The sequence below is a fragment of the Cricetulus griseus genome, chromosome 2, assembly GCF_003668045.3.
Source record: "Cricetulus griseus strain 17A/GY chromosome 2, alternate assembly CriGri-PICRH-1.0, whole genome shotgun sequence".
Classification (NCBI taxonomy): domain Eukaryota; kingdom Metazoa; phylum Chordata; class Mammalia; order Rodentia; family Cricetidae; genus Cricetulus; species Cricetulus griseus.
Window position 1 is genome coordinate 130,084,765 of NC_048595.1, and position 23,764 is coordinate 130,108,528.

Genomic DNA, 23,764 nt, shown 5'->3' on the forward strand with positions numbered 1-23,764 from the left:
ACGAGGCTGCAGGAAGATTGATTCAGGAAGAAGAGAGGAGAGCAAGAAAAGAGCCACCATAGCAGAGGAAGCCATTATAGGTTTAAAGAGAAATCTGGCACTAGGGATATGTCCCGAGATCTACAAGGATGATGCCAACTAACAATCTAAGCAATAGTCTAGAGGCTACCTTAAATTCCCTTCTCCAATATTGAGATTGATGACTACCTAACATGCCATTCTAGAGCCTTCATCCTGTAGCTGATGGAAGCAGAAGCAGACACCCACAGCTAAACTCCTAGAATCCAGTTTTAGAGAGGGTGGAATGATGAACAAAGGCGTCAAGACCAGGCTGGAGAAACCCACAGAAACAGCTGACCTGAACAAGGGGGAGCTCATGGACCCCAGACTGATAGCAGGGAAACCAGCATAGGACTGACCCAGACCACCTGATCATGGGTGTCAGGTAGGAGGCCTGGGCAATCTATGGGGCTTCTGGCAGTGGATCATTATTTATCCCTAGTATTTGATTGGACCTTGGGAGTCCATTCCACATAGAGGGATACTCTTTCAGCCCAGGCACATGGGGGAAGGCCTAGGCCCTGCTCCAAATGATATGATAGACTTTAAAGATCCCCCATGGAACCTCACCCTCCCTGGGGAGCAGAAAGGTGATGAGATGGGGGTTGGTGGGGGGGGCAGAGGAGGAGGGGAGGGAGAGGGAACTGGGATTGACATGTAAGACAAGCTTGTTTCTAATTTAAATAAAACAGGAAAAAAATCAATAAAAAAAGAGAGCTAGCCAGTAAGAAGACCTAGCCTTTGGCCAACAGTTTTATAATTAATATAGTGTCTGTGTGTTTATTTTGGGCTGAGGGTGCTGTGGGACCAGGCAGGACAGAAACTTTCATCTATACCTTTCTTTGTCCCTTCTGATTAGTTTTTGTTTGAAGTCTATTTTGCCAGATTTTCAGCTGGCAATGCCTACTTACTTCTTGATTGTGTCTGCTGGGATAACTTTTTCCATCCTTTCACTTGAGGGTGGCACCAATCTTAAAAGCTAACTGAGTTTTTTGTAGATAACAGATAGATGGATTTTGTTTTGTAATCCGTTCAGCTAGTCTGTGTCTTTTGATTGGAGAGTTGAGGACTTTAAAACCCTGCTGATTCTGTGCAGTCAGTCATTGGATCATGGTATGAGAAATACTACCAGACATTTATCTCTCTTCCCATGACTGCATTACTGCATTTTGGTTGCAGGGGTGTTTCCTTATGGATAAATGGTTAAGCAGTACTAATTTTCATTATTACAAATAAATTACAGTGAACATGCATTTCTGGTAGTATTGATAAAGTTTAAATTTATTCATAAGCAGTTCTTATGTAGAAATATATGTGTTTATTTTTCTTTAATTTATACTTAGTATTGGATAGAACAATTGTTCAATGCTCAGTTTAGCATGAATTAATACATGATTATCAAGGTACTAGTTTTGAGTCATATTATGAATATACAAGGTGACATTTTGAAATGTCCTAAAAGATTTTGAAATTACCTAAAAGATACAAGTCGATGACTGCCATTATTGTCTTTATTAACATCTTTGGGGTCTCTAATCTTGTCATAGTTAGTCTATTCATGGAAAATGTTCCTTAAAATTGGGTCTAAGGATAAAGGAAACTTTTAAAGAAATGCTTATTATAATTCCAGGATGGATTCAAGGCAATTTCCTTGTTTTAAATGATTGTGTATCAAGTTTGGAATCAGCAGTAGCAGTTGTCAGATAATGGGCCAGTGTTTGTATGTTTCATTAATGTGTAACATTTCTCCCATTTTAGAAAATGCTTTTCTGCTTTAATCTAAAGACTCACATTTTGCATTATTAGGCAAAATAATAAAATTTTCTTGCTTTATCCTTGTCAAAAGGAAATTTTCATGTTCTGTAGTTCTAATCATGAGACCTTATGTGGTTATTGGAAGAACAAAGCTTTGTTTGCAGTGTTGCACTGGTACTCTCAGTTTCTTGACATCTATCAAATGGAGGCTGCTACAAGCTCCTTGCTACACAGCTATTTCCATAGGAGTTGCTTTGTTGCTAGAGCCAACTGTCTTGCTAGACAGATGTCTATAGTCTGTAATATAATCATCTTCACTCCATCACCTTTTCCTACCTTATTGGCCAGAGGGTTATAAGTTCGGTTTACATTTAACAGGAAGATTACATAGGGTATGAATACTGTGGCTTGTGGAGGCTACCTTATGATGTATCATAGATGTGCTGAATTCATCTGCCTTTGCAATTTTTATTCTCACTAATATAGAATGACATGGGCCTTAGTGGCAGCATAGGCCTGGACATCACATGACCTCAGGTGGCAGCATAGGCCACTCACATCAGCTTGTTCTTCACCAACTTCGCATCTCTAGTTTCTCCTCTTTGCACAGCACACAAACCACTGACTTCTCCTTTTCTCCCATTTCTCTACCACATATTTGCTCATAGTAATTGTGCCATCATGCCAGATTTGGGGTTTTAACATTCCCTTGTTGTCGTGAGAATGGTACCCTGAGCTTTCTGTATTTCCAGTTCTTTATGATCAGGAGTTTCTCTTTGGTCTTGGGAGAGGAAAACTGGACCCCACGGCATGTTTCTGTTCACTTTTCCCTAGAAATGCAAAGCTGTTTGTGGAGGTAGCTTCACCAGTTTATGAACACCTGCAGTGGGAAAGGCCATTTGTTTTTATAAAGTGAAGTTTCCCAAGAGTCAGCTTTAAAAATCTCATCAGAGGGATGAAGACTTGAATCTATCACTTCTAAATTAAATTCTTGAGAGTAGGAAACTGACAGCTTGAGTAAATTGTGTTGGCAAGTGGTAACATTTAAAATAAATTTTAAGATTTTAAAACTTGAGAGAGTTTAATTAAAGTATTGAAGAGATTACAGCATAGTTTAAGAACTAAAATTTTCCTTTCATGTTCAATACCAATTAATTCTTCTCATCTTCCATTTCTAATTTATCAGCCTACTTCTGCTGCTTTGATAGTGCTGCTACAATTTTCTGCTTGGTGGTTATATTAAACCTAAGCAGATACATTCGCCACACAGTAAACTCATGAAAGGAAAGCCCAGTTTCTCTTGGTATTAATCAATAGAATTTCCTGTGATGAATTAGGAGATGAAAGCGAATTTGGCTCTTTTTGAAGGTAACTAATATAGAGTTAAGAAATTGCATAGGTCATTTATCAAGGTCATGCCTTATTTATCTTTATCTTCTTCACTGAACATATTGTAGATTAAAATTAATAGTTAAATTACGATAGAAGTCATTGTGTGATTAGAAGAATTTGGAAAGTTTTCTTAACATTGTATCTTTTATACTTTTGAAACTGTATATTAGTAATCATTTGCATTGAGAAATCATCTGGAATTTATTTACATATTGGTTTTGGGGACTGCACTCAGGCAGGGCTATTCTCCTAAGCTATGTTGTTAGCTGTGATAATACTGATTTGAAAGGCTCACCTTCCCTGACCTGATTTTGCAATGCTGCAGATGAACCCGGGACCTTGTTCATGTTAGGTAGGCAGACTGCCATGGAGTCACTTCTCTGGCTCCTTCTAAAGTACCTGGAATTTAAATCCCTTACTAGCTATCAGTGAAAACATTTTCACTGAATTTTATTATCTACTGAGGTCTATTGTAACAATTAGCCTTCACTGACTAAATAGGAAGAAAATTTTTCTCTTCTCAGTTTTTATTTGGTTGACCTTTTCTTGGGTTCATAAGAAAGGAATAGGAGAAGGGAAATAAAAGGATGGAAAGAAAGAGCAAAAGAGAGAAAAGCAGATTTAACAGGGGCAATGATCCATGATAACCTTGAATTTCTCTACCTACCAGAGAAAATATTAATCGTAAGGGAACACATTTGATGTTCCGTTGTCTCTGGTGTACAGGTATGCAAACCTACACACACACACACACACACACACACACACACCCTGTTAGGAGCCATTACAAGCTGGTGCATATGTTAGGAGCCGTTGCAGGCTCTGCGCAGGCGCACTAGGTAACTTTGTAACTTCCCAGCCCTCAGTCTCCGCCCCTCCCGTGATGTCATATGGTTCGATCAGCTGACGTCATATGGTCCGAGGGCTTCAGCCAGTCAAAAAGTAACAGTCTGAGGCGACGGTTGCCAGCCTATATAAGGAGGGGTTTTTGGGTGTTCAGGGTCTCCGTTCTGTAAGCTTATGCTCTTCCTCTCAAGAGGCATTAAAGCTTTACTGCAGAAGGATCCTGAGTAGTGTCCCCGTGTCGTTTTTGCTGGCGAGGCGGTTAGCGAGGGATAACACCCCATATAAATAGACAACATACATTTCCATGCCCTGTCTGTCCTTCCAACCCCCGGCACACACTCTTGAGTACATACAAAGTAGCCCTTATTGTAAAATTATAACCCAGTGTCTAGAGAGATGACTTAGTAGTTCTGAGCACTTACTGCTTTTACAGAGGGCTGGAGTTTGGTTCCCAGCACCTAGGGAAAATCAGTAAATCAGGAATATCAGTTCATGTCACTTTATGTGACATGAACACTGGATATTGGGATTGATTTTACGAACACCTAAGCCTTGAAGAAATCTTGTATCTGATCAGATTGTTTTCTAGATGTATGGAGCTGTTTTTCTGAAGGAGCTTTATGGCCTTTGCATGACTTCAGGCACAAGGCAGTCCCAGAAAACCTGGAATTCTTGCTTTATTGAGCATTGCCAATGGTGCACCGTAAGAACTGAGAGGTGCATGGGTCATGTGTTCCTTCAGGGAGCACCTAAACCAGATGAGAGGCTCTGGTATGAGGAACTTGACATACTCTGAAAATAACGTTTGTGTAACAATCAATAAGTACGCATCTGCAAAGCCACTGGGGGTTCAGTCCTTTGAGATTGTCCCCCTGGTGCTGCACAGTCTCTTACCATCCTCCAGTGTCTCTTTTCCCAGTCTTCCTGCTGAAATAGTTTATCAACAACCTATGCTGGCTAGCTCACAATCACGTGCAATTCCAGTTCCAGGGGATTGCATACCTTTTTCTGTCTTCTGAGGGCATCTGAGTATGTGTATTCATAACTTCTCCCACATACACTAAAAAAGTATAAAACAATAAAATAGAAGCCATCATAGCTCGGAATGGCAGTGCATCTGGGAGGCTTTGCATGATGCAGTTGGGCAGGCTGAGGTTCTGGTTGCTGATGCCACTGCTCATGAGGTATGAATTCTTGTAGGAACATGTGCAGTTCTTTATGGCCTACACCATGCACCTAGCAAAGTGAGAGAGAACTTTGGTAAGATTCCAATCTTTAATTAAGTAGTAGGACATGCCAACAGGGAAACAAAAGAATGAGGGTTCCCAAGAACCGAAGCACAATTTAAGAGTGACCCTGAAGGTAAGAGAGGAGGCAGAATTGTCTCTCAGGGCATCATAGACATTTTGGATCATTGGGGAACATTGCATGCTATATATTAAGAAAATAGCATATTTATTTATTCTTCTCTCATAAAATACATTCGTACCACAGCCTCCCTTTCCTCTACTTCTCCAAGCCCTCCCCGTAGCCCCACCGTCACACCTCTCCTCTTCCCCAGATGCACTCCTCCTCTATTTTCCTTCAGAAAAGAGCAGACCTCCCAGGGTTATCAACTGAATACAGCATAACAAGGTGCAACAAGACTAGGCATAAACCCTCATATCAAAGCTGGACAGAGCAACCCAGTTGGAGGAAAAGGGTCCTAAGCACAGACAAAAGAATCAGAGCCACCCTCCACTCCCACTGTTGGGGTCCCACAAGAACACCAAGCTAAACAACCACAATGTGTATCTCAAGGACCTAGTGCAGACCCACACAGGCTTCATGATCACCACTTCTGTATCTGCGAGCCCCTATGAACCATGTTGATTTTATGGACCGTGTTCTCATATAGTATCCTCAACTCCTCTGGCTCCTGTGATCCTTCCTCCCCCTCTTCTGTGGGGTTTCTGAGCTCCACCAAATGTTTATCTGTGTGCCTATGCATCTGCTCCCATCAGCTGCTGGAGGAAGTGAGGAAGTCTCTGATTACGATTGGGCCAGGCACCAATGGAAAAATCACTTCCTAATAAAGCAGTATTATTCAGAGCAGGAGGGAACTGATTAAAGACATGCATTTATGATCTCTTGTTGCTTATAAATTTGTTATAAAAAGGTGCCTTTTGTTTGGAGGAAGGTAAAAAATTAACATCTGAAGATCTTTGTAAAAGTTTACATCTCAAAAAACAAAAATAAAAAATGTGGAATTAATGTTTTGAGTCTGCTATTGATATCTGTTTTATTTTTAAAGTATTCATCATTGCCTCTTTCAGTTTTGATCACACTATTAAAAGATTATTCTACTATCTGCTTGGAACATATTTGATATGAGTAACTTCACCCCAATAAGCTATTTTCATGTTCCCCTAAATTATTATACTTTTTAATGGCAAGAAGGTTGCTTGCATGTGGACCCCATGAAAACAGAAGCCAAATACTTTGATAAAAAAAACCTCTTTAACCATTACAAAACACCTATTTACAAAAGAGTTTTTGTTCCTAATTTAAATTTATTAATTTTAATGATGACATTAACTATGTCTTATTGAAAAGCATTTTGCTCCTTTTGCTGCCTTTAAACACTCATTTTCCTTTGACTAAGTTGGAATGGAAATACCATACTGAAAGGTTAGCTAGAACAGAATTATGATACTGCACTAATTTGTGGAACGGATTTCTCTGCTTTCCTCTTTTCATAAGTTCTGTTTTCATCCAGGCAGAAGCTTCTCCATCTCGAGGGTCTACTTCTCACTTCCTACAGCCACACGCCTTCCTCTGGCAGCTGTTCTACTCTGCTCCACTGCCTTCAGCTTCTATCCATCCTCCCTTTTCTTAGATCAGACTGTCACAGGCGGTGCAGCTTAGAAACCAACAGAGTGGCAAAACAGCAGCTGTCAGGAGAGCCAAGCATGGCATTGAGGAGATGAAGGAGGGACACTCAAACTAAGCAGTGAAGTGCTTCTGCAGGTTGGAACATTCAACCCAGAAGTGGTTAGGTGTGCAACAAATTCTTGAGATTGACAAATCTATTTGGCTCTGCTGGATAGATCCACTTCTAATGTTCTTTCTTTCATTTAGATTCTTATGCATTAGTGAAGAAAAAAGAGCCCAGGCCCAGCATGCATGTGCATGAGCACACACACACACACACACACACACACACACACACACACACACACACACGTACACACATATGCATTCATGTATGTACACATTTATGCAAGTATATTTATGAATATTTGTGTACATATATAAACATAAGGTATTTTAGAAAAATATGGAGGTGATTTTTGATCTAAATATTTTGCACTTATCCATTAAGCCAATTACAAATGTATAGAGAATGATTATTAGTGGCTCCTTTGGGACCCCTCCCTCTAAGTGCCTTTATCTTCTTGAAAAACATCTTATTGTTCTACCTGCAATACATTGCTTTACACATTATGCAAAGAAGCAACATACATTTTTTTATTATTTCAGTTGATTAAACATGCCTTTTAAGTGTTTTACCTTCTATGCCATTTGATGGAGCCTCAGAAGGGTCACTTTTTTTTGTGACACCTTAAAGCTTCAGCCATCTCACTGTGTTTCTCCTGTGCACACTTGGAATGGTTGTATTTTTCAGCCAGAATCCCTTAGCATCATTCGGATTTCCTTTATCATCTTGCCTCTGTGCCACGTTTGCTTTCATCAAAGGTGTCCCTGGGCAAGTTTCTTTCAAGTATAATTTCTGCATTCATTCTTAGGTGTTAGTAGCATTTCTGCCAATTCCAGGCAATATGGTAGTGCTATTGAGTATCAGAGTGGAAACGGCCTGGGTCCATTCCACTCAGTTTGAAGATGATGTACCTGAGACTTGGGAAAAAATAGCATCTTTAGTACTTCTACTCGCTTGGTCAGGGAAGGGCTAAGGAAGGCCAACATATATTTCACTGTAAGTTCTAGTTTCCTTTCTGTTGGTATGATAAACACAATGACCAAAAGCTACTCAGGAAAGGGAAGTGGTTATGTCATCTTATATTTCTGGGTCACTCTTCATTGTTGAGGGAAGTCAGGGTAGGAACTCAAGGCAGGTACCTGAATGAAGGACTGTTTGCTGTTGAAGGCAGTATGATTTGTGGCAGGAACTCACTCTTCGCTGAAATAGTATGGGAGAAAACATGGAGGAAAGGTGCTTGCTGGCTTGTTTGCAGGTTATGTTTAGCTAGATTTCTTATATATAACCCATGGCCACATGCCTAGGGATAGAGCTGCTCACAAGTGGGCTGGATTCTTATGCATTAACTAAAGTCAAGATGATTTTTCAAGGTGTGACCACAGGCCAGAATGATCTAGGAAATTCCTCACTCAAATCTTTCTTCTGATATGATCCTTCTCGGTGTCAAGTTGACAAAATTAAACAGGACACCATTCTACTGACCTTTTTCATCTTGCAAGACATGCCTTTCCTTTTAAGTTTATTGCCTTATATTATACAATGCAACGAAATGCACCATTATTATTACAATTAATGAAAATAAACTTGTGAACAGTACTAAGTTAGTTTTTGACATTTGGATATACCACAGACAGACAGAAATTATAAGATGAACTACCACATGATCCAGTTATATCACTTCTGGGAATATACTTAAAGGATTCTGAGCATACTACAGAGATTTTGGCACATCTGTTATTGCTGCCTTATTCACAATAGCCAAGATAAGAAACCTAGATGTCCCTAAACAAAAAAGTAGAAAAAGCAAATAATGATATATACACAAAATTGGGTTTTACTCAGCTGTAAAGAGTGAAATTAAGACATTTGTAGGAAGATGAATGCAATCAGAGACTATTATGTTACTAAAATAAGTCAGTCTTAGACAAATGTCCATTTTCTTTCATGTGTGGAACCTAGATTTAAGGTGTGTGTGTGTGTGTGTGTGTGTGTGTGTGTGTGTGTAGCATGAAAGTAGAAAAGGGACTGTGAGAGGGGAGAGGGAGTCTAAAGAGAGAGGGAGGAACAATAGAGGTAATGGGATATGTATGTCATGAAAGCAGAGTGGGGAAGTTTTTGAGGCATGGAAGGTGATGGATAACAGGGGAAGGGGATGGTCAGAATAGAGAATGGAATGATGGATAAGGAAGCATAATGATAAATATGTGTGAGAATGTCATGTTGAAACCCAATTCTTTGTATGCTAACCAAAAATTGAAAAAGAAGAATCAAGGGGCCTAGCATTTATGCTTTTTTCTTTTTGTATCTGAGTTCAGAATAAGGAAGATGGAGCAAATACTTTGTTTTTGCTGTTTTCATTCATATATTCACCACAACTTTCAAGTTTGAACTCTATAAGGAAGCAGTGTTCTCCATCTTGTGAATACAAAAGGAAAATTAAGTCTCTTCTGAAAAATTTACTGTCAAATCAGCTAAGACAGACATGCACATATTCAAAATTACAGTATAGTGCAGCATGGTGAATTCTGCAATAGAAATAGGGCCAGAATCCTCCAAAAACATGAAATAAGAAAGACTATCTTCTAGGAAGTCTTCATAGGAGATGACATTGAAATTGTGTCTGAAGAATGTGCAGAGCAGATGGTGAAAAGGGATAGGAATAAGTAAGACTCCTAGGCAGATGAAATCCATCCGTGAAGGCATAATTTTCTAGAAAGAATAAAACACTTGCATGTGAAAGCAGAGGAGTGTGAACAGAAGATGTGAACGATGGATGAGCAGATGTGAAGTAGAAAAGGACCAGGAAGAGGGAGAAAGTGAGGAGTAGAGAGACTGTGCCCAGGAGAGACTGGGTTAGATCACCAAGGGCCTGTGCTTACTTTAGCTACACAGAGCAAAGACTGTCTCATTTACTATCCAACCATAGTACCAGAATGATACTTAAATAGGGATATATTGCTATGATAAAACAGGCCTACACGGCTCTTTGATTAGTGTCAAGAAAAACATCTAAGACATTCTTGGAGTAGCCTGTGTGAGGGGTTGAGGGCCTGATTTGAATATTCACGGTTGAGTTCTTAGTCTGATATGCTATAAGAAAGTGGATGGAATGGCTTATTTTATGAAACCCATGATCAATGGCCGATTTTGACTCTGGTAAGGGATCATTCCTCACAGGTGGCTGCTTCCGCATGGCAGAAAAGGAAGATAATCTCTCTTAGGCCTCTTTTACAAGAGCGTTGATTTTAGTTATGAGGATTTTGCTCTCATTAATTTTCTCTGATCAGACCATGAGGGCTCAGACGTAGCCTAAAGGGCTATTGGCAGCTATTGGTTGTTGGGGATGGGAAGTTACTTTTCTTCAGTGTTGTGGTTACTGCTAAATTTCTCACATTTCAGTAATGAACCCCACAGTTATATAAACACCTAATTAAACTCAGGTCATTAAAAAGGAAAAAAAGTCATGGGGGTTGAGGATTTAGCTCAATGGTAGAGCTCTTGATGAACAGGTGCAAGGCCCTCGGTTCATTCACCAGCACTAGGGGAAGACAAGAATTACAAAAGACACAAAAAAAAACCCCAAAAAACAAAAACAAGCAAAAAAAACATACACAGCCTTCAGGTGGGCAAGATGTCTCAGTGGGTAAGAATACTGCAACCAAACCTAATGACCTGAGTTTGGTCTCTAGAACATAATGGTGGCAGGAGAGAACTGACTGCCACAAGGTGTCCTTCCACCTCCTCATTTGTTCCATGGTACATATGTTCCCCACCAATAAGTAAATAAATGCATGTAAAAAGGCATGACAGTAAAGGAGGGGCTTGTTGGGAAGAGTAAGGGGTCCAGTGAGAGTGGGATGACATAACAGAAGGTGGTGCCAATGAAGAAGATCAAAACATACCATATAATGTATGATTTTATCAAAGAATAAACAGACATGTATAAAAACAGAGTTTCGGCAATCAACTTTGGGGAGACAAATAGACCATAGCAGTTGAGATGAAGGAAATTAGAAAGATTCAGAAGGTTAAGTGGACAGGATTTGACATTTGATTGAGCAAGGATGGTGCTGGGTGGAGAGGTTCCAGGGAGGAGACTTACATCCCTAGCAGGAAGCACAAGCCAATGGATGTGTTGTCATCTACAGTAAAAGGACTAGAAGGAGAGGTGTACGGTGGTGGTAGAAGAGTCTCAGCAACAATGTTCAGCAGCAGTGGACAATATCCATACAGAGTTCAGATGGAAGGCCATAATACGGATATGAACATCATTTAGAGTTGGAGTCATAAATATAGATTGTTGAAACTGTGGATGTGAAGGACCAGGTTCCTTTCACTAGAGACATGTGATGGTTTGAGTCACCATGATACTTCTGTAGTTTCAAGATGAAAATGTGTGATAAGCCATATCATTCAATAAATATTTAGGCACCTTTTAAATTCCAGACACAATGAATTAGATATACAAAGATGAAAAAAGACGTTCTCTCTCAAAGATAAAGCAGTCTAGGAGAGACAGGCAGGTGAGAGAAACAGGATTTACTACAGTAGATGCTGCTGAGTGTTGTCATAGAGGTGGACCAGGGTATACTTGGAAGGGACATGTGTTATGCCTAGGATCCGGGACCCCGGAAACATGACCACCACTGAGCCAGGTACTAATGCAATCACACAGGAGTTTATTGAGAGCAAACTAAAGTTCGGGCCATCCGGCAGCACTCCAAAGCAGCAGGTGAGAGGAGTAGCCCCCAACCAGCAGGGGAGTGGACTTATAAAGGGACTCCCCCTCCCTGCAAGCTAGGGGCATGCAAGCCTTGGCATTTTCTGGTTGGTTCAGGGGTGGGGGATGCTTCCTGGGTCAATTGGTTCTTGGGTTAAGTAAGCATTTGGGAATTTCCTTTAGAGCATCTGGTGACCTATTGGGATATCAGGTGACCACGATAAAATGTCTGTTTAGTTCAGGGCATATGGTTTCCTGGGGGGGGGGAGTAGGGAGGTAGGTAGGGAGGGAGGGAGGCAGGGAGGGAGGGAGAGTAGGAGGGAAGGAGGTTGGGAGGGAGGGAGAGGAAGATGAACACAGAGTTCTGAAGGATAACTAAGGTTATTTTAGAAAAAATGGTGTGTGTGTGTGTGTGTGTGTGTGTGTGTGTGTGTGTGTGTGTGTGTGTGTGTGTGTGTGTGTGCTCTTATGAGTCAGGTGTGGTGGCTCACACCTATAATCCCAGCACTTGGGAGGTAGAAGCTGGAGGAGTGCTGCAAATTTTAGATTGGTCTGGATGAATAGAGTGATGCAATGTCTCATATCAAACAAACCAATAAACCAACAAGCAAATTAAGCACAATAGCAATAGGCTAATGCTTTTAAAGATTGGCTCACACAGTAATAGGTTTTTGAATGGGCTTTTCATACAAATCTTCCTCTCAGCTCTCTGTCCCTTCCCTACTGTACACTTTGTTCCCTGTGTTGCCATCTTCCACTCTGTGCTGTCTCTCCCACCCCCTCCCGTAGAGCCCCCCTTTCCAGTCACAGGGGTCACTTTCTGGTTTCCCTGGCTTTTGACTCTGTTTTCTCCAGCCTGGATACACATATTTAATAGTGACTAATGAGGATCTACATATGAAATAAAATGTATAGTATTTGTTTTTCTGTGTTTTGGGTTACCTTCTTTAAAATAATATTTTCAAGTTCTACTCATTTTCCTACAGACTTGAGTTTTCTTCATAAATGAATGAAATTCCATTGCATATATGCACCACATTTTCACTATCCACTCGTCCAACAGGCTAACTCTCCTGGAGGACAATGTAGTCTTTTTAATTGCCTTAAGTTTGGTCCTCCTCTGCTTGTTTGCTTTGAGTGATGCTTTACTTCTCTGGCTACACTTGATGGTCATGGCAGGGTGCCATGGGACCTCATCACTGTACTGAACTCATTTTGCAGGTCTCCTTCTGGATATATCACAGAGAACACTTGTGGCAGAGTGTAAAGCAAGCAGATTGATCTGGAGATATGAACTGTGCATGGACAGTTAAGCTTCAGGCATTCTTCTTGTGGCTGCTATTTCACCATTTGTAACATAAGACTGTAAATTCTATTCCACAATACAAAATACTTGGTGTGACTCATAGGTTAAACTACTATTCACGGAATCAGTTGAAAAGGTGGAAAAATCTTGGTTTGGTTAAAATTACTCACAAAAGACTTTCAAGTAGCCACAGGCCACCAAATACTGCTACAGTACAAACATTCATGGAAAAATGATCTGTGAAAATAGGAAAAAAGTAAACAAGGAGTTAAGTGCAATTTTCCTTTCTCTGCACGTTTATATTAGCAAATGCACTTACAAAGAACCGCACAACTCACTTAGACAATGTTTATGGTTGAGATGTATTTTTATAGAAAAATGCACCATCAAAACCCAAAGATAAAACATTACAAATTCCTATTTTAGTAAGATATAAGATCAGAAGACATAAACATTATGTTGCAGAACTGGTGAAACTCATTTGGTTAGGTGTAAGTAGTAAGCTCTAGCTTATTACTGAGAAGCACTGTAGACTAACTGATATAAAATGCTTCCAGGGGACTCTTGAACTGAAGTCTTTTTAAAAGAAAGTGTGTGTGTGTGTGTGTGTGTGTGTGTGTGTGTGTGTGTGTGTGTGTGTGTGTGTGTGTTATTATGTGTGAGTGTAGGTATTGCATTCCAGTCTGCTCATGTGCAGGTTAGAGGCCAACCTTTGGGTATTGATCATTACCTTTTCACAGTGTTTGAGACATGTTCTTTCCATTTATATTTTTGAGATTTTAATATAATGCATCTTATTTCCATACCCTTTCCCTCTCTATGATTTCCCACGTACCCACCCCTCCTTGCTATCTTTCAAATCTATAGACTCTTTCTTTGTTCATTAATTGTTGTTACATGCATATATGTATATGCATATATATTCTTAAACATAACCTACTCAATCTGTAATGTTACTTGTGTGTATGTTTTCAGGGCTGACCATTTGGTGGTATTGCTTAACCAGTTGGTGTGCCCTTCCTTGGGTAATTCTCTAGCTCACACACACACACACACACACACACACACACACACACACACACACACACATATATATATATATATATATATATATATAGTTTTAGTCTTGAGTCTTTCCCCCTTCAACTTTGGCATGCATATTGTTGTCTTTGTTCAGTTCATATTTAGGCAGTCATATCAGTGAAGCTTATGTTTATAGATTCTGACATTACTAGGAGACACAGTAGGACAACAATTCCCTGAACTTTTGGCTCTTACAACCTTACCACCATGTCTTCTGCAGTGTTCTCTGAGCCTTAGGTTTGGGAGTTACTTTGTAGATGAATCCATTCGGACTGAGCTCCACAACTCTGCATTTTGCTTGGTGGCATTTTCAGTCTCTGTCTATTGTAGAGAAGTTTCCATGATGAGGGGTGAGGACTATATTTGTCTGTGGGTATAAGTGTAAGGATTCAGGCATTATGATGGCCTGCCCATGTCACCTGGCAGAATGCATTCAGGCAGTATCCTGATCAGCCCAGTGTTCCATGACTACTAGTCAGAATGAAGGTAAAAAGGACCCCTTTAAAAGAAAGACCCCTGTCCACTTATGCTCTTTCCCGCTGTTCCCCTGGGACAGACAGGACCTTTTCCTGTCTCCCTCTTCTCTTCTGTCCTTTTTCTGTCTCCGTGTCTCAACCTCTTTTCTTTTTCCTTCAACCCCTTTCCCTTTCTAATAAAACTTCTCACTAAGTTCTGTCTGCATGTTTGTCCCCTGCTTCGGTCACCCTCACCTGCCATGGAATCTTCCAAGGTTGCCCACGTGCTTTATCATAACAATAAGAACAGATATTTAGACTGTAGATAGGGATTAGGCTAGTTTAGTAAAGTGGGGTTGTTTCTTCTTCAAGATCCATCACTTTGCTAGCCCTAGATTAGGGTTCCATACCAGGCATTGTTTCCCTCTTGTTTAGCAAGCCTTATGTCTGATTTGAGATATCTTGAAAAAATGTGTGCCCCTACAGCACCCTTAGTGTTATTGCTCCCTGTTGGTCACTGTTGTGCTTCATAGGCATCATAGCTGGGTAGGATTGTTGATTGTTCCTTTTCTTTGGAGGATCTCATGCTACCTTCAGGGTGGAGGCTTTCAGGTCAGATCCAGCTCAGAGGTCTCTGGGCTCTGGAATAGCATCTCTTTGCTTCTGCATAAGCCAGGCTAGCTGATCCCAGCCCTTAGCCTCCCATCTCCTGGTTTGGATTGAAGTGATTACATTACTAAACTCAGAGCTTGAGTTTTGAATTTTAAATAACAAATAATAAGTCATCAACTAGTGTTTTTCACTATATCTCCAAAAGTCTATGGAAATGAGTATTGAGCTGTCATAACCAGCAGAAAGTTCATTCTATCTCTGAACATACACAAGAAAGGCAAAAGATTTTTTTTAAATGGGTAAAATATATCAATATTTGCTCAACCCAGTCAGTTCTCAGCAAAGTTCAAGCAGAATGAATTCATTTTCTGGTAAGATTTTGTTCCTCCTTTAAAGTTTAGCTTTGGAATGGAGTATGGAACTCTCCATCTAATTAAATGCCTGGCAAGTTGATTCGGGTGGAGAAATCTGTAATCTTTGACACTTTGGAGTGAAACTGCAGTCTAGGCAGAAGTCCAATTTCATCTTGTTCTGTGTAGGTACTGTAGAGATAGAACACATGCAAAGTCAGTCCCCAGGCAGCCAATTGTAGAGAGGGATGTAGGATAAGCCAGTTTTTCCTTATTGCTTTCAGCTTGATCTACAGGAGCTTTCATTTTCAAAGCCAAACTGCTACCCCAAAACCTCATCTCCAGCTATGGTATTGCCACTTAGACATGTGTTTCACCTTGGGCAAGGAACTGATTACTTCAAACAACAGTTTTCTTATACAAAAATATAGGGGCCATGACACTAAACACATAGAGATATCACAAGCTTTATATGAGACAATGTACCAAAAAAGGCTATGGCATACAGTCTTTATTATCATTCCAAAATGTCTTTGTCCTTGGAATAATCTAACAATGTCAAAGTCCTAAGAAGAGGGGTTTTAAAATTGGAGTTCACTGCACCTCAGATGCACGAGCTGTGATGTAGATGTTATCCATTGGGACTGTGTTCCCTGTAATCTGTTGATCTCTGCATTGTGTCCAGTTGTGGTTTTCTGTGATGGTCTCCATTTGCTGTAAGCCAGGCTTCTCTGATGAGGGATGGTAGCTTATCTGCGGATATAAGGATAAGAGTTAGAGTATAGTAAGGAATTCAGTCTAGCAAAGTAGTGGTAATAGATACTTTTCTAAGGTCCATTTGCTCATTAGTCCTGGGAAGCTGGCTAGGTTTTCAGTACCATATAGGATTTCCCTCCTGTTGAATGCCCACTAGTCCAATTAGATAGCTATTAAGCTTGTCTGAAGATCAGAAAAGCAAAGCAGCCAACCACTAGAGAGTTCTTAACATTTAGCAAGGATCAGACCAAAAGGGGTGATCCTGTCCTCAGCGGTTCTGAAGACTGACTGACTCCTGCTTCCTCCTGTCTTATATTCCTCTCTAATGCTGGTATTAAAAGTGTGTTCCATGACTGCTTGGCATGGCTGACTAGTGTGACTAGTTTTGCACTGTCATCTTCAGGCAAGCTTTATTTGTTAGATCATAAACAAAATATCACTAACATGTGAGTGCCACTTATTGCACATTTATAGGCATCTTGCCATGCTGTACTTACTTGCTTGGTTCAGAGGTGCTGTAGCTGAGTAGGACTGTTTAACTGCTTCCTTCCTTGTTATCTTGAATAGTATTTTCTGGAACCATGGAAGCTAGACCATAGCAAAAGAGGCTTTCAGTTAGATCCAGCTTGAATCTGAATTCTATGTTCTCAATGTACACTGTCTTCAACAATAGGAAACCACTCTCAACTCCTGAGGGGCAACCAAGGATTCCATCTATAATCTGTATTGTTTTTGGAGTTTTAGAGGAAGAAAGATGATAAAAGTCAGAACATTGGGAAGTCTTCTGTGAAACAGTCTGTCATAGAAATGGCTGCATAAATAAGACCTGAAAAATGCCAATATCATTGGACATGTTAATGTGGAAGGGGAAAATTTCATAGGCTTCTTCCCCTAGATAAAGAACTACAGGTGAGTAATGGCTGCTGGGAGAAAGTGAATTAGCCTCTCTCAAGGGTGAGCTCCTTAATGGTTTTCCAGTGGAGAGTGGTCAACCTTGAAATCATACAACAAAATATATGCAGGTATACATACATGTATACACAACAAATATATACAACAAAATGGATGCAGATGACTATATTTATATGTCTTTGTGCATATACACATATAACAATAATAATCAAATGAAAGAGAACATGAACTTAAGGATGGAGACTCAAAGGAGGGTAACTGGGAGAGGCTGAAGGGAGGAAAGTGACCTCATCCTATTTTAATTAAAATGTACAGGTCAATTGTTGGCACACAATTCCTTTAAATAGAATTATTCTTTTAGACATAAAATTTTAATACATTATTCTTATTATCTGCTTCACAGATAATCCAAGTTGAGACCCTCTATTAATTTCTCATTTCTTTTTTTTTTTTTTTTTTGAGACAGGGTTTCTCTGTATAGCTTCGGAGCCTATCCTGGCACTCATTCTGTAGACCAGGCTGGCCTTGAACTCACAGAGATCCATCTGCCTCTGCCTCCCAAGTGCTGGGTTTAAAGGCGTGTGCTTCTATTATCACAATCTGTGACTCAAAAGCAAAAAGAAAATAAAAGTCATTCTTGAAGATCGAACTCTGATGTTAGTTTCAGTGGGCTAAAGTCAAAGTGTCTGTCAGAGGTCAAGGTGATTTCTTCTGGCAGAACTTTCTCATTGTGAAGGGAGAATCTATTTCTTAGCTTTCTTTATACTTTAGTGGCTACCTGCATTCTTTGGCTTGTAGCCCGTCACTACGATCTCAAAGTGCATCGCTTCAATTTCTGCTTCCATAATCCCATTTTCCCTTTCTTGTGTTACTTGTGTAGAATGTTCACTGGTCAGTATACAGCATTTTATGTTTTGTTATTTATTCACTTGTATGCAACATTTGACTGGCTAATAACATTACTGTTTGTCATACTTTACAGCTTATGAAATAGCTAATAACAAAACTATCTGATTTAGTTCTTATGTATGAGATTTTATCCACAAGTTTGAAGTGATTTTTAATGTGTTTATTGAGTCCTTACAATAGACCGGGTGACACAGGCACATTCTTCCTGCTGTGCCACTTACTCCTATTTTAGGGAGATGCTCAAATCACGAACATTAACTAATTTCAACCTGTGATGGAATGTCGCAAGGTAAACAAATGGCAGCAGTAAATGGGAGCTCCCTCCCTTCATCTAAACTTGTGTCTCCCATCTTGTGGCCCCCCTTTTATCTAGTTTCATGGCCTATACCCACCCATATGCATTTTATACACACACATATACTTATATACAACACACACACACACACACACACACACACACACACACACACACACACACACACACTGAAAGATAGGATTCATACACTAGAAAGCACAAGGTCTTTCCGAGTCTGAGTTACCTTAGTTAATATTACAATTTCCAAATCCATCTGTTTGCTGAAAACTTCATTTTCCTTTAGGGCCGAATAAACTTGTAGTGTGTATTCATGGCACATTTTTGCTATCCATTCATCTGCTCATGGATGCCCAGGTTGATCCTCTTTCCTTTATGGATAATGGATGGGAAATTATGCCAGAGGTAGTATGGAGTGTGCCTGTTTTCCTAGGCATAGTACAGCATGCCATGTGGTAGTTTTATTTTTAATTCTGTGAGAAACATCCACACTGATTTCCATAGTGGTTGTACCAGTTTGTACTGTCACAGATGTGAATAAGGGTTCCTCCTGAAGCAGACCCTAGCTAATATTTGTTGTCATTTGATTTTTTTGGGGATAGCCTTTTTGACTGGGAACTTCCAAGTAGTATTAATTTGCATTTTCCTTGACAGCTGTCTGCCAATTCTTAGGCCACTTTCCTGTGTTTTTGGAGTGCTATTTAGGATAATTATTGCCCAAATCTGTATCTTGAACTGTTCCCTAAATTTTGCTCTAACACTTTCTGTTTTAACATTAAGGTTACTGGCCATTTTGAACATGATTTTTACAGGGCTAGAGCTATAGACCTCGTTTGGTCTGCCGGTAGACACTTAGTTTTGACAAAAGCCTTTGTTGAATAGGTTGTCTTGTTATTTAAAGATTGCTTTTAAAGCCTATGTAGAATACTGGGTATTAAAAGGCATGTACATTTATTTCTGGATTCTCTATTCTGCCCTAGTGGTCTACAAGTTTGCTTTTGTGTCACTACTATTCTATCTTTGTTACTCTGACTGCAGTACAATTTGAGGTCAGGTACTGTAACATCTTCAAGAATGCTGATTGCTTAGGATTGCTTTGACAACTCATGGTCTTCTGTGTTTCTATGTATATTTTGGGATTTTTCTAGTTTTTTGAAGTATGCCATTAGAAATTTTCTGTGTATTGCATTAAATCTATATTTACTTTTGAAATATATCCCTTTTCACAATATTAATTTTTTCAGCCATGGAAGTTCTTTCCATAATCTAGTGTGTTCTTCAGCATCTTAAAGTTTCCATTGTAGAGATCTTTCACTTCCTTCATTAGGTGTATTCTTAGTTACTTTATTTTTGAAGCTATTTTTAGTTTTCCTAATTCTGATTTCCTTTCTTTTTTTTTTTTGTATCTTGAGGTTTGTACCCTGCAACTTTATTGAAAGTTAATCATATCTAAAGTTTCTGGTAGAGTCTGTAGGGTTTTTTAAGTACAGAGTTATCCCCTGCAGAGAGAGAGGGAGACCATTTTACTTCTTTTCCTATTGTATTGCATTTATTTCACTCTCTTGTCTTATTGTTCCAGGTAAGACTTTGTGTGTTATATCGAACAAGCATGGAAAGAGTTGTTACTCTCGTCTTCTTCCAGACTTTAGAGCAACTATTTTCAGTCTCCTACCATTTAATGTGTTAGTTTTAGGTTTGTTGTGTATGCTTTTCTACTTCCAGGTATATTCCATTGAATTTTAACTTCTTCAGGGATTTTTATCATGAAATCACATTGAGCTTTGTAAAATGCCTTTTCTGTATATATTGAGACAATAGTGTGTGATTTCTGTTCTTGTGTTTACTTAAATTACTTGCATTACATTATTGATTTGCATATTTGAAGCTAGGTTTGCACCCCTTGGACAAAGCCAACTTGGTTGTATAATTCTCTTAATGTTGTCTTGTGTTTGGTTTATAAGTATTTTGCTGAGAATTTTTGCATATATATTAATCATGGAAATTGGTTTGTAGTTTTCTTTTTTGTTATGTCTTTATCTGGTTTTGATATCAAGGTAATACTGGCTTTATAGAATGAGTTTCACAATGTTCATTCCGTTTTCATTTTATGGAATAGTTTGAGAAGTATATGTCTTAGATCTTATTTAAAGGTTTATAGAATTTAGCAATAAATCCATCTTATTGCATTTTTGTGGGGACATTTTTATTTACTGTTTTTACCACTTCACTCTCTTTTCTTGTTATGGGTCTATTTAAGTAAGGGATAGTCATAAAGGTCTTTTCCAGCGAGACAGAAGTTAAAACATAATAGTTTAACAATTAAAATATAAAAAACACTGAAAAATAAGCCTCTAAACGACTAAAAGTTGAAGAAATAAAAATGAGCAATAACATGTATTGTACCAGTCAGAATTTTTTTCCTCATTGCTATGTTAGGGTTTTTCCTCCTCTGCTTGGGATGTTGTTTGATAACTTTTCACATGTTGGGGTTGGGGAAAGAGGATTGCTGGACTAAGGTGGTCAGACAAGTTAAGAATGTGTGACTTTCCAAATGAGAAGGACTTCTGAGAGTTTGGACAACTTTCTGCCTGAATATCCTAGCCAGAATCTTTCATATCCCTTCCTCTCTTACAGGATTATAATCCCCAGTGAAGTGGGACTTACCCAATCAAGTGTTCCATGTGTCAGGCTCTGATGGCCTGCTCCCCTGAAGTCCTCTGTTACAGCAGAGCACTGTGCTGGCCTTCATAGTCCACTTCTGGAGATTATGTTTTGGTTGCCCAGGCAATGATCAGGTAGGAGGACTGTTTTTCTGACTGGATGTCCTGTGTTCAGGTTATGGCCATACTTCTGCTAAGCACTTACAGTTTTGTGCATACTCTACTCTGGTAAGTTCCCCATATTTGTTTTTAACCATCCCTGGCTGTCCTTTCTGATACACTGGTGTTCCCCCTTGGGCAGTTCACTGACTGAAGCAGTGCTGGCAGCCTGTCTGTTAACTTGAGAATTTCACTGCAGTGCACAGCAAATGGCTATTGGCTAGTCTAGTAGGCAGTAGGAGCAGTGTGGCTCAGTGATACAGTACTAGTACCCCTCATGATTATATTAATTTCTTTCCTAAGATGCAATTTTACTCTATTTCCATCTACCATTTTACTCCAAAGCCTTGAGTTCATCTTAAAAAGCATTTTATGATCTAAGAATTTTGCATACATAAAATATACACAATACCTAGCTTTTTTTTTGGCATAGCTTTCCTAAGACATGAGAATCTGTTCATTGGGAAATGATGTTCTCATGGCTCATGATTTAAACAATTTATATTAATCAGCATCACTGTTGGCCTCTCATGATGCTTCCCATTTAATGCTGAGCAGAGTTGATTAGAACCAGAGTAAGTCTTTATTTTGCTTCTTAGACTCATGAACTCAATAGTATGTACCTGTCAAGGAGAAGAGCCACAGCTAAATTACTGACATAATGCTCATGTAAGCAGATTTTTATGAATTGTGCTTTCAGAATGATTTATTGCAGCTTTATAGCCTTTTCTGTGACATATTCTGTCCACGTTTAAAATTTTATTCAAAATGCTAGCAACCTGGAATTCAACTCTTCCCAGAGTTGTATGATCACTTGGTTAAAATCTAACTTAGTAAGTTTTCAAGATGCATCTTTTTTTGTTTTAAAGCACATTTTGGGATGACACTTAGTTGAACTCTTTATGCTTGGGAAGAGTGTATTGGTGATTACTAATGGCTTCAGTTGAGGGAGCTGCATAGATTGGCTTCCCACCCTGGCTGTTCAGTTCCGGAGGTCTTCCTCATGTGGTCATTCTTGCTGTTTGCTTCCTCAGTTACTTTGTTCTTTTCATATTTTTGTTTGCAAAAAGCTGTTTGAGGGGCTCCATTTATCCTGGTCTGTTTGAATCTTAGACTCAGGGAATACATAATGAGAACAGGCAGATACATTAGTAACATAGTAACATAGCCAAGTCATAAAAAAAGACAACTCCTTATGTAATGTGGACATCAGGAACCTGGAGCAAATGCCCAAAGCTCCAAAATACTTTGCCTTATGCTTAAGGCATTTTCATTATGAAAAATGAAATTCTTTAACAAATGTTCAATTTAATTTCACAAACAGATGAGCCATATCAGTTAGAAGTGCTTCATACTTCAAGGAGCTGTCCCCCTTTGTGTGTGTGTGTGTGTGTGTGTGTGTGTGTGTGTGTGTATGTGTGTGTGTGTTATAACCACACGTATGAGTTTATAAATGCCTGTGTGCATGTTCACAGAGTCCAGATTACATTGGGTGTCTTGCTCCATCATTCTCAACTTTCCCTTTTGAGACTGAAACTGTCTATAGTCAGGCTGGTCGTCAGCAAGCCCCAGAGATCCAGGTGTCTCTACCACTGAACAGCCTTGAAGCATTGTGTGATCATGCTCATCTTTTTTATTTGAGCTCTGGTCCTTGTATATGAAAAGGAAGTATTCTTACCTACTGAGCCATCTTTCCAGTCCCAGGAGCTGTCGTATTAACCACACAGTAAATAAGAATAAATGACAAATTTTCCCCTTTTCTTACACATCAAGAAGTAGGCCATTCCTAGCATTGGTGTGGTGTTCAGTTTGGGTGCCGATTCTGTGGTCTACTTGCTCTGCTCTTGTGCAACAGTGCCAGGAGTCTTGGCATATGCTAGAAACTACTGCAGGCTTGCATCTTCCTTGTCCTTCAGTGTGGCATTATACACCCTGTTAGCAGTTTCCTTTTGTGTGTCATAGTTTTTTTCTAAGATATCAAGAATGATTGATTTTCTTCATCGCTGTATTTTGGAAATGATTAATATTATTGATTTTCTTGGAATAAGTATTCTGAAACAGAAACAGACAAAAGCCCTTAAAAAACTTTCCTGTATCAGCCATTGCAGAGAAATTTAACACATAAAGAAAACAAACTTCTCTAGAGGTTTACATACTTCTTGGGAGAAAATGCTTAAAGGTGAACTAAACATTTTAGAGGAATAATGTACTAGCTATTGAAACATTAAATTTGTATTAGACATTAAGAATGAACACATCTTCCTTTAGTATTCTCCTTCCTTTCATGAAGTTTTCTGTCTGCTTAATTTATTCCCACACAACCTTGATAGGAGGAGATTAGATTGCAATATGAATACATAGAAAGGGTCAGCAGTACACTGTGAAACGTCTGGCTAGGTGCCAAAAGGGGATTACCAATTATTTGCTGCATTCTGATTTTGCCAGAGGAGAAACTTAAAATTAATAAGAAAGCATTTCTTTTCTCTGAGAGTAATT

The 23,764-nt window shown here is 39.3% G+C and overlaps 1 long non-coding RNA gene across 2 annotated transcripts in view; it reads left to right on the forward strand.

The window, feature by feature from the left end:
- LOC103161025 overlaps positions 1-21,331 on the forward strand; it is an 80,433-nt gene extending 59,102 nt beyond the window's left edge. For both annotated transcript variants that reach the window (XR_003482937.2, XR_003482938.2), the window contains exon 5: positions 21,084-21,331. This is a non-coding gene — a long non-coding RNA (uncharacterized LOC103161025). The remainder of the gene's footprint in view (positions 1-21,083) is intronic.
- The last annotated feature ends 2,433 nt before the right edge of the window (positions 21,332-23,764 follow it).